The sequence below is a fragment of the Labrus mixtus genome, chromosome 12 (assembly GCF_963584025.1).
Source record: "Labrus mixtus chromosome 12, fLabMix1.1, whole genome shotgun sequence".
Lineage (NCBI taxonomy): Eukaryota > Metazoa > Chordata > Actinopteri > Labriformes > Labridae > Labrus > Labrus mixtus.
Genome location: NC_083623.1, coordinates 30,212,004 through 30,222,003, shown reverse-complemented (window position 1 = coordinate 30,222,003; position 10,000 = coordinate 30,212,004). Strand labels below are relative to the sequence as shown.

General features: G+C 42.2%; 12 non-coding genes and 5 pseudogenes across 12 annotated transcripts in view; all 17 read left to right on the top strand.

Moving 5' to 3' along the window:
* Positions 1 to 25, top strand: part of LOC132985637 (5S ribosomal RNA) — a 109-nt pseudogene extending 84 nt beyond the window's left edge.
* A 122-nt stretch (positions 26 to 147) lies between these two features.
* On the top strand, positions 148 to 266 carry LOC132986340 (5S ribosomal RNA; annotated as a pseudogene).
* Positions 267 to 385: 119 nt separating this feature from the next.
* LOC132986317 (5S ribosomal RNA) lies at positions 386 to 504 on the top strand. Its single transcript, XR_009675506.1, has one exon. It is a non-coding gene; the product is annotated as a 5S ribosomal RNA (ribosomal RNA).
* A 121-nt stretch (positions 505 to 625) lies between these two features.
* On the top strand, positions 626 to 745 carry LOC132986326 (5S ribosomal RNA). Its single transcript, XR_009675514.1, has one exon. It is a non-coding gene; the product is annotated as a 5S ribosomal RNA (ribosomal RNA).
* A 6,276-nt stretch (positions 746 to 7,021) lies between these two features.
* LOC132985504 (5S ribosomal RNA) lies at positions 7,022 to 7,140 on the top strand. The gene has a single exon (XR_009675056.1). It is a non-coding gene; the product is annotated as a 5S ribosomal RNA (ribosomal RNA).
* Positions 7,141 to 7,261: 121 nt separating this feature from the next.
* On the top strand, positions 7,262 to 7,380 carry LOC132986075 (5S ribosomal RNA). The gene has a single exon (XR_009675287.1). It is a non-coding gene; the product is annotated as a 5S ribosomal RNA (ribosomal RNA).
* A 121-nt stretch (positions 7,381 to 7,501) lies between these two features.
* LOC132986079 (5S ribosomal RNA) lies at positions 7,502 to 7,620 on the top strand. Its single transcript, XR_009675291.1, has one exon. It is a non-coding gene; the product is annotated as a 5S ribosomal RNA (ribosomal RNA).
* Positions 7,621 to 7,743: 123 nt separating this feature from the next.
* On the top strand, positions 7,744 to 7,862 carry LOC132985620 (5S ribosomal RNA). The gene has a single exon (XR_009675067.1). It is a non-coding gene; the product is annotated as a 5S ribosomal RNA (ribosomal RNA).
* A 121-nt stretch (positions 7,863 to 7,983) lies between these two features.
* Positions 7,984 to 8,102, top strand: LOC132985994 (5S ribosomal RNA). Its single transcript, XR_009675211.1, has one exon. It is a non-coding gene; the product is annotated as a 5S ribosomal RNA (ribosomal RNA).
* A 122-nt stretch (positions 8,103 to 8,224) lies between these two features.
* Positions 8,225 to 8,343, top strand: LOC132986351 (5S ribosomal RNA; annotated as a pseudogene).
* Positions 8,344 to 8,465: 122 nt separating this feature from the next.
* LOC132985609 (5S ribosomal RNA) lies at positions 8,466 to 8,574 on the top strand (annotated as a pseudogene).
* A 123-nt stretch (positions 8,575 to 8,697) lies between these two features.
* Positions 8,698 to 8,816, top strand: LOC132985965 (5S ribosomal RNA). The gene has a single exon (XR_009675185.1). It is a non-coding gene; the product is annotated as a 5S ribosomal RNA (ribosomal RNA).
* Positions 8,817 to 8,939: 123 nt separating this feature from the next.
* LOC132986290 (5S ribosomal RNA) lies at positions 8,940 to 9,058 on the top strand. Its single transcript, XR_009675482.1, has one exon. It is a non-coding gene; the product is annotated as a 5S ribosomal RNA (ribosomal RNA).
* A 120-nt stretch (positions 9,059 to 9,178) lies between these two features.
* LOC132985978 (5S ribosomal RNA) lies at positions 9,179 to 9,297 on the top strand. Its single transcript, XR_009675196.1, has one exon. It is a non-coding gene; the product is annotated as a 5S ribosomal RNA (ribosomal RNA).
* A 121-nt stretch (positions 9,298 to 9,418) lies between these two features.
* On the top strand, positions 9,419 to 9,537 carry LOC132986215 (5S ribosomal RNA). Its single transcript, XR_009675417.1, has one exon. It is a non-coding gene; the product is annotated as a 5S ribosomal RNA (ribosomal RNA).
* A 122-nt stretch (positions 9,538 to 9,659) lies between these two features.
* LOC132985586 (5S ribosomal RNA) lies at positions 9,660 to 9,778 on the top strand (annotated as a pseudogene).
* Positions 9,779 to 9,900: 122 nt separating this feature from the next.
* LOC132986029 (5S ribosomal RNA) overlaps positions 9,901 to 10,000 on the top strand; it is a 119-nt gene continuing 19 nt past the window's right edge. Inside the window, exon 1 of the ribosomal RNA XR_009675244.1 lies at positions 9,901 to 10,000. This exon is cut by the window's right edge and continues 19 nt beyond it. This is a non-coding gene — a ribosomal RNA (5S ribosomal RNA).

Below are 10,000 nucleotides of genomic sequence, written 5' to 3'. Positions count from 1 at the left end.
CTGGGAATACCAGGTGCTGTAAGCTTTTTCATTTTTTTGATCATATGTTTTTTTTTTATCATATAGAGACATATTCACATGTCCAAAAATTCAGCCAGAATCAAGGGCATGACATCTTTAAAAGGCCCCTTTCTGCACACAATAATGGCTTACGGCCATACCACCCTGAACATGCCCGATCTCATCCATTCTCAGAAGCTAAGCAGGGTCGGGCCTGGTTAGTACTTGGATGGGAGACAGCCTGGGAATACCAGGTGCTGTAAGCTTTTTCATTTTTTTGATCATGTTTTTTTTTATCATATAGAGACATATTCACATGTCCAAAAATTCAGCCAGAATCAAGGGCATGACATCTTTAAAAGGCCCCTGTCTGCTCAAAATAATGGCTTACGGCCATACCACCCTGAACACGCCCGATCTCGTCCGATCTCGGAAGCTAAGCAGGGTCGGGCCTGGTTAGTACTTGGATGGGAGACCGCCTGGGAATACCAGGTGCTGTAAGCTTTTTAATTTTTTTTGATCATATGTTTTTTTTATCATATAGAGACATATTCACATGTCCAAAAATTCAGCCAGAATCAAGGGCATGACATCTTTAAAAGGCCCCTCTCTGCACACAATAATGGCTTACGGCCATACCACCCTGAACACGCCTGATCTCGTCCGATCTCGGAAGCTAAGCAGGGTAGTGCCTGGTTAGTACTTGGATGGGAGACCGCCTGTGGAATACCAGATGCTGTAAGCTGTTTAATTTTTTTGATCATGTCTTTTTTTTTTATCATAGAGAGACATATTCACATGTCCAAAAATTCAGCCAGAATCAAGGGCATGACATCTTTAAAAGGCCCCTTTCTGCACACAATAATGGCTTACGGCCATACCACCCTGAACACGCCCCTTTTGCTGTCAGAGTTTGTGTGGTGCTGAAGGAGAGCTGACGTGTCAGTACTGAGCAGGACAGCTGGACTAATTTGTTTGTTTTTTGGATGCGCTTTGGATTTATTTAAATACCTCAGATTGTGAGTGAATGTCCCCCAGCAGTCACTGACTGTTAGGGGGATCGTTTTTCTTTTCACCTTTTTTTCCTGTTTTTTTTTCCACAATTTTGTGAAGAATTTTTGTTTTTTGTGAATGTTTGCTCGTATGTCGCGAGCAAACTCACACGGACGGATCACAAAGATGACAGGACCACGGACTGGAGAGATGGAAAAAGGAAAAGAGAACGGACAACAACGTGAACAAACAAACATGGCACTGAAACAAAGGAATGGATTAAACGACAACGAGAAGAACGACGGACAAAAAGGACGGATGAAAACGGCAAATGAAACAGGGAACGGAATGGATGACGGAGAGAGAGGAAGAGAGAGGAGCGGCGGGCTGATTGCTCCGCATGCAGAGAATGGGAGAGGTGGCGAGAGAGCAGAAAAAGAGGAAGCAAAAGTGTCTTTTGAGAGAAAACTAACACTAAACATTGAAATGGTGGGAGACAAAGTTCCTCTAAATCACGTCATGAGCAACATAAAAATGATCTGTGGGGGCCTGCTGGCGTGCAGAACCCTGGGACCTGAAAAACTGGAGGTGACGGTGAGCAACATTAAAGGAAAGGAAAGGCTGCTGGATGGATTTAAAATCGGAGAGACCAGAGTCGTGGCGAGAGAACTAAATAATGATGAGCTGGTGGTGTCTTTTTTAAACCTGCCAGCGTATATCACAGATGAAGAAATAGTTTGGAAGCTGACGGGATGGGGAGTGAAACCGACATCACCAATAAAACGCAGAATGTGGCCTGGAACAATGATAGCTGACGGAACGAGGTTTGTCCGGGTCAGATTTAATGACCAGGTACAGTCACTCCCTTACTCCACAAAGTTTAACACTGTGATGGGGAACGAATACTTTAGAGTAATACATGATAGACAACAAAAAGTGTGCAGGATGTGCATCCAGCCGGGACACATCCTGAGAGAGTGTCCAGAATTTATGATCCACAACTGTGGGGTGCAGGGACACTTTGCGCGAGAGTGCAGCGCGAACAGCACAAAATGCACAAACTGTAAAAAAAGAGAAAATGAATGTGAGTGTGAGAACGGAGAGGAAAGCAAGAACGAGGTGGAGGAGGTGTACGAGGATGAAGACGAGGCGGAGGAGGTGTACGAGGAGGAGGCGGAGGAGAAGGAGGTGATCGGAGCAAGCAGGAAGGAGATCAGAGAAGACGAGAACAGTGACGGAGAAATGGAGCAGAGCGGAGAGAGCGGAGGAGAACGGGCGTCAGAGTGCGAGCTGGAGACGCCGGAGCTGGCTGGAGAGGGAGGACAGCAGAAGCAGCGAAAAACGAGCGAGAGAGGGAAAAAAGGAGACGGAAGGGACGTGGCAGAAGACCCGGGGGTAAGCATGAGCACAGAGGGGAGGGAGATGCCTGAGAGTGGTGTTGGACAGGCGGGAGGGAGAAAAATCACGCTAAATAATACGGGTAAAAGCACCAGTCCCAATGAAACGGACAGCGAAATGGATGTGAGTGAACTGGCGAGTGCGCAAAAAAGACTAAGTCTTGGACAACGAAAAAAGTTGGTGAAAAAATTGAAATGTAAGGACAAATAATGACTGACAATAACCCCTGTAAATCCTTTTTTTTTGTTTTTATTTTTATGATAATGGCCTTTAATTTATTTTCGATAAACGTGAATGGACTAAGGAACAAAGAAAAAAGACATGCGATTCTTTCCTTGCAGAATGACGTTTTGTGCCTGCAGGAGACCAGGTGGGATGATTCCCTGGTGGAAGACATAAAAAAAGACTTTGTGGGCCATATTTTCTGCTCCAATGGCACGTCGAGGGCGAGAGGAGTGGCGGTTTTAGTCAAAACGGGTCGGGTAACAGGGGTAAATTTGGTTTATGGAGACAAAGAAGGAAGAATAATAGTAATAGACTGTGTGTATGAAACGAAAAATATAAGAATCATAAATATATATGCACCGAATGGAGAAAAAGAAAGGAAAACATTCTTCATTGCAATAAGCAAATGGTGGGAAAGGAATTGTATAATAATCGGTGACTTTAATGTGGCGATGACACCCACCGATGTGTCAAAAAATAATGTGTTTAAGGGGGATGTGAGCAGGGGGACACTTAAAGATATAATGATAACGAAACAATGCATTGATATTTGGAGATTGCTACATCCATGGGAGAGGGTGTTCTCCAGGAGACAAATTGTACTGAATAGATTAAAACAATCTAGAATAGATTATGCTTTGGTGACATGCGAGGTAGTGAGGTGGATTAAAGAAGTTGAATATAAAACTAATATGTGGAGCGATCACGCTGGAATAGAAATCACGTTTAGAAAAGAAACGAATGTACGTAAAGGAGGGATATGGTGCTTTAATGCAAGCTTGCTGGATGATGGAATGTTTGTGAAAAGTATGGAAAGATTGTTGAATGATGTGGGATATGAGTGGAATGAGAGTGAAGATATGAATGTGTGGTGGGATAGTGTAAAAGTCAGAATTAAAAAAAAGTGTATCAATTATAGTAAAGAGAAAAAGTGGAGAGAAAATAGAAAGGAAGAGAATTTGAGAAAACAACTAAGTGAGGAACTATAGCATCGCTTGACAGTGTAGATAATGTAGATGTCGAAAAATACATACATTTAAAAGAACAGTTGGGAGTGATTGAACTTAAAAAGAGTAGGGGTGCAGCCATTAGGAGTAAAATACAATATATGTATGAGGGGGAGAGGAGTACAGCCTTTTTTTTAGGTCTGGAAAAACAAAAACAAAAAAGAACAGAAATAAACGAATTATTAAATGAAGCAGGTAAAAGTGTGACAGATAAAAAGGGAATTTTAGAAATAGTAAAGGGCTATTATGAAAGCCTGTTTTCGAGACAGGAGTGTGATAGCGTGAGTGTGAACAGAGCTTTGGGTGCCTTAAAGAAAAAACTAAGCGAGGACGATAAAATGTGGTGTGATTGTGAGTTTACAGAGGGAGAAATCAGAAGTGCTTTAGAGGGGTTAAACAAAAACAAAAGTCCTGGGAGCGATGGCCTAACTGCGGAATTCTACCAAGCTTTCAAAGAGCAGCTGGTGCCCTTGGTGAACAAATTGAGTAAATATATGGAAAAAGTGAAACATATACCAAAAAGTTTAGGGGAAGGGGTGGTTACTATTTTTTACAAAAACAAGGGGGACAATAAAAATCTGGACAACTACAGACCAATCAGCCTACTCAACACAGACTACAAAATCATAGCGAAAACAATAGCCAATAGAATCAGGGAGGTAATAGGAACAATCATAGAACAAACACAATCATACAGTATACCAAACAGAGACATAGCAGACTCAATCATTTCAATAAAACAGACGGTCAGGGATATGGAAGGGGAGGGGGGAATATGGCTAGGGATTGATTTAAATAAAGCTTTTGACAGAGTAGATCACGGGTTCATGGGGAAGGTGTTAGAGAAGTTTGGATTCGGGGAGAGAATGAGAGAATGGATAAATATGTTGTATACAGGAGCGGAAAGCAAGATAAAATGTAACGGGGAACTAACTAATTCTTTTAAAATATCAAGGTCAGTGAGACAAGGATGTCCGATGTCAGCGCTGTTGTACAGCTTGGTAGCAGAGCCGCTGGCAGCACTGATATCGGAAGACGTAAACATAAAAGGTATAGGTAAGGAAAACGTAAAAATAATACAGTATGCAGATGACGTGAATATAATGGTAAAAGGAGAGGAGGATATAGAATTGATATTAAAACATGTACAAACTTATGAAAGAGCATCTGGGGCAAAAGTAAATGAAAATAAGTCAGAAATTATGTTACTAGGTAAGGAATCCAATCTAGTTAATAAGTGGGGATTTAAAACGGTGTGTGAGAGAAGAAAAGTGTTGGGAGTGAATATGGGGAAACATGAGAATGAATGTGATGATGTAACATGGAAAGAGGTGGTGGGTAAAATTAAAAAAACATTGAATTTGTGGAAAGCGAGGGGTCTATTGTTGAGAGGAAGGGTAGCCGTAACAAATGCTCTCGTGTTGTCCAAAGTGAATCATGCGCTGAGTACTTGTACGCTTCCGGACTGGGCCTTTAAGGAGATTTCAAAGACCATTAGGGACTTTATTTGGAAAAACAAAGCAGCGAGTATAGCTCACAAAACAATAATAGGGGCTAAAGATCAGGGGGGGCTAGCTTTGATTGATTTACTTACAAAAAAAGTAGCACTAAGAGTCAAATTGATAGGCAAATTTATGGACCAGAACCGGAACGTAGTTTGGAAAAACCACTTCAAACAATATCTGTGCAGTTTTGGACTCTACAACGAGGACAACCTGTACCAGATCAATAACCCGGATTCATTTAAACACTTGCCACGGTTTTTCCAGGAAGTACTCAGTGCGTGGTATCAGGTTTCATCCTGGACTGTACCAGAGTGCGGAACGAGAGGGTCAGTGCTACGACTGCCCTTCCTCTCGAGCCCGTATTTTAAAAATGGGGAGAGGGTAATTAAGTGTGAAGCTATGTCGAAAGCGGGATATATTAGAATAAGGGATTTACTGAACTGTGGGGGGGATTTTGATTTACAAATGGTGGTGAGGGGTTTAAAAAATAAAGGGTGTGTGTGCAGAAAGGATGTGATTGAGAGAGTGTTTGCAAATGTAAAATTGTCTTTGTCGAGCGAATGGGAAAAATTAATCAAAGAGAAGGAGGGAGTGATGCAGGACGATGTGGGGGGGATCTCCCTGTGCCTAGGGGAGAAGAAACACAACATTACAGATGTCACTACAAAAATTTGGTATAGGTGCGCAATCACACATAGAATACAGAAACCCACATCCGAAGTAAAATGGACAGACACATACCCGGACATAACAAGCAACATGATATGGAAGAACATTAACATTCCGCATACACCACATGCAATATTTGACCTAGATTTCAAACTGAGGCACAGGAGGATCTTCACCTGCATCGTCCTGCATCAGATCCATAAGGAGAGGTATGAAAGAAAGTGTTGTGTATGTGAAAGTACGGATGAGGATTTAATACATTTGTTTGTTACGTGTGGGGAATTGGTTTATTTTTGGGGAAAAATAAGAGAAATGTTGGGGAAATGCAGTAAGAATGAGTGTTGGAATGAAAGGGGGTGGGAATTGTCGGTGTTGTTGGGGGTGGGAACAAAACAAAAAAATCACAATGTAATGAATATAATTTTGGCTTTTGCAAGAAAAGCGGTTTTTAACAGAAGGAATTATGCACTGTATGAAAGTAAGAAAATGAATGTGTGGAGAATGTTTGTGAATGAATGGAAAGCACATCTTAAATTGTTGTACATAGCGAATGAGAGTGAGTTTGTGAGAATGTTTGTGGAAGGTGCGAATGTGTGTAGAGTAAATGAGGAGGGAATTATGTGGGATGTCTAAATTATTTTGTTTTTGTTTTTTTGGTACGAGGGCTTCTTTTTTGGTCATGGGGAAAATGGGTGATTTGATTTGGTGTTTTTTTTTTTTCTCAGTGGTTTTTTGAGAATACTGTGGGGTTTTTGTATGTTTTTGTGGTTTGTTTTCAGAGGGGTGTTTGCTTTGGGGGAGGGACTCAGAAGAGTTGTCATGAGTTGGGGGTATCAGGGGTGGTTTGAGTTTTTTTTTCTGATGCTATGTTTTTATTGTTTTTAGGGTGCCGTTTGCGTCAGAGGGGAGGTTTAATTTAGAGGGTGTATGTATTGTAATAGCATTTGTTGTAAATGATGTGAAAGAATTATAAATGTTTTTGTAATTTTGATAATAAAAGATAAAAAAAGAAAAAACACGCCCGATCTCGGAAGCTAAGCAGGGTAGTGCCTGGTTAGTACTTGGATGGGAGACCGCCTGGGAATACCAGGTGCTGTAAGTTTTTTCATTTTTTTGATCATATGTTTTTTTTTTATCATATAGAGACATATTCACATGTCCAAAAATTCAGCCAGAATCAAGGGCATGACATCTTTAAAAGGCCCCTTTCTGCATACAATAATGGCTTACGGCCATACCACCCTGAACACGCCCGATCTCGTCTGATCTCGGAAGCTAAGCAGGGTCGGGCCTGGTTAGTACTTGGATGGGAGACCGCCTGGGAATACCAGGTGCTGTAAGCGTTTTCATTTTTTTGATCATATGTTTTTTTTTATCATATAAAGACATATTCACATGTCCAAAAATTCAGCCAGAATCAAGGGCATGACATCTTTAAAAGGCCCCTGTCTGCACACAATAATGGCTTATGGCCATACCACCCTGAACACGCCCGATCTCGTCCGATCTCTGAAGCTAATCAGGGTAGGGCCTGGTTAGTACTTGGATGGGAGACCGCCTGGGAATACCAGGTGCTGTAAGCTTTTTCATTTTTTTGATCATATGTTTTTTTTTATCATATAGAGACATATTCACATGTCCAAAAATTCAGCCAGAATCAAGGTCATGACATCCTTAAAAAGCCCCTCTCTGCACACAATAATGGCTTACGGCCATACCACCCTGAACACGCCTGATCTCGTCCGATCTCGGAAGCTAAGCAGGGTAGGGCCTGGTTAGTAATTGGATGGGAGACCGCCTGGGAATACCAGGTGCTGTAAGTTTTTTCATTTTTTTGATCATATGTTTTTTTTTTTATCATATAGAGACATATTCACATGTCCAAAAATTCAGCCAGAATCAAGGGCATGACATCTTTAAAAGGCCCCTTTCTGCATACAATAATGGCTTACGGCCATACCACCCTGAACACGCCCGATCTCGTCCGATCTCGGACGCTAAGCAGGGTCGGGCCTGGTTAGTACTTGGATGGGAGACCACCTGGGAATACCAGGTGCTGTAAGCTTTTTCATTTTTTTGATCATATGTTTTTTTTTATCATATAGAGACATATTCACATGTCCAAAAATTCAGCCAGAATCAAGGGCATGACATCTTTAAAAGGCCCCTGTCTGCACACAATAATGGCTTATGGCCATACCACCCTGAACACGCCTGATCTCGTCCGATCTCGGAAGCTAATCAGGGTAGGGCCTGGTTAGTACTTGGATGGGAGACCGCCTGGGAATACCAGGTGCTGTAAGCTTTTTCATTTTTTTGATCATATGTTTTTTTTTTATCATATAGAGACATATTCACATGTCCAAAAATTCAGCCAGAATCAAGGGCATGACATCTTTAAAAGGCCCCTTTCTGCACACAATAACAGCTTACGGCCATACCACCCTTAACACGCCCGATCTCGTCCGATCTCGGAAACTAAGTAGGGTCGTGCCTGGTTAGTACTTGGATGGGAGACCGCCTGGGAATACCAGACGCTGTAAGCTTTTTCATTTTTTTTGATCATATGTTTTTTTTTATCATATAGAGACATATTCACATGTCCAAAAATTCAGCCAGAATCAAGGGCATGACATCTTTAAAAGGCCCCTGTCTGCACACAATAATGGCTTACGGCCATACCACCCTGAATACGACCGATCTCGGAAGCTAAGCAAGGTCAGGCCTGGTTAGTACTTGGATGGGAGACCGCCTGGGAATACCAGGTGCTGTAAGCTTTTTCATTTTTTTTGATCATATGTTCTTTTTTTATCATATAGAGACATATTCACATGTCCAAAAATTCAGCCAGAATCAAGGGCATGAGATCTTTAAAAGGCCCCTGTCTGCACACAATAACAGCTTACGGCCATACCACCCTGAACACACCTGATCTCGTCCGATCTCGGAAGCTAAGCAGGGTCGGGCCTGGTTAGTACTTGGATGGGAGACCGCCTGGGAATACCAGGTGCTGTAAGCTTTTTCATTTTTTTGATCATATGTTTTTTTTTTGATCATATAGAGACATATTCACATGTCCAAAAATTCAGCCAGAATCAAGGGCATAACATCTTTAAAAGGCCCCTGTCTGCACACAATAATGGCTTACGGCCATACCACCCTTAACACGCCCGATCTCGTCCCATCTCGGAAGCTAAGCAGGGTCGGGCCTGGTTAGTACTTGAATGGGGGACCGCCTGGGAATACCAGATGCTGTAAGCTTTTTTATTTTTTTGATCATATGTTTTTTTTATCATAGAGAGACATATTCACATGTCCACAAATTCAGCCAGAATCAAGGGCATGACATCTTTAAAAGGCCCCTGTCTGCGCACAATAATGGCTTACGGCCATACCACCCTGAACACGCCCGATCTCGTCCGATCTCGGAAGCTAAGCAGGGTCGGGCCTGGATAGTACTTGGATGGGAGACCACCTGGGAATACCAGGTGCTGTAAGCATTTTCATTTTTTTGATCATATGTTTTTTTTTATCATATAGAGACATATTCACATGTCCAAAAATTCAGCCAGAATCAAGGGCATGACATCTTTAAAAGGCCCCTGTCTGCACACAATAATGGCTTATGGCCATACCACCCTGAACACGCCTGATCTCGTCCGATCTCGGAAGCTAAGTAGGGTAGGGCCTGGTTAGAACCTGGATGGGAGACCGCCTGGGAATACCAGGTGCTGTAAGCTTTTTCATTTTTTTGATCATATGTTTTTTTTTTATCATATAGAGACATATTCACATGTCCAAAAATTCAGCCAGAATCAAGGGCATGACATCTTTAAAAGGCCCCTTTCTGCACACAATAACAGCTTACGGCCATACCACCCTTAACACGCCCGATCTCGTCCGATCTCGGAAACTAAGTAGGGTCGTGCATGCTTAGTACTTGGATGGGAGACCGCCTGGGAATACCAGACGCTGTAAGCTTTTTCATTTTTTTGATCATATGTTTTTTTTTTATCATATAGAGACATATTCACATGTCCAAAAATTTAGCCAGAATCAAGGGCATGACATCTTTAAAAGGCCCCTTTCTGCACACAATAATGGCTTACGGCCATACCACCCTGAACACGCCCGATCTCGTCCGATCTCGGAAGCTATGCAGGGTCGGGCCTGGTTAGTACTTGGATGGGAGTCCGCCTGGGA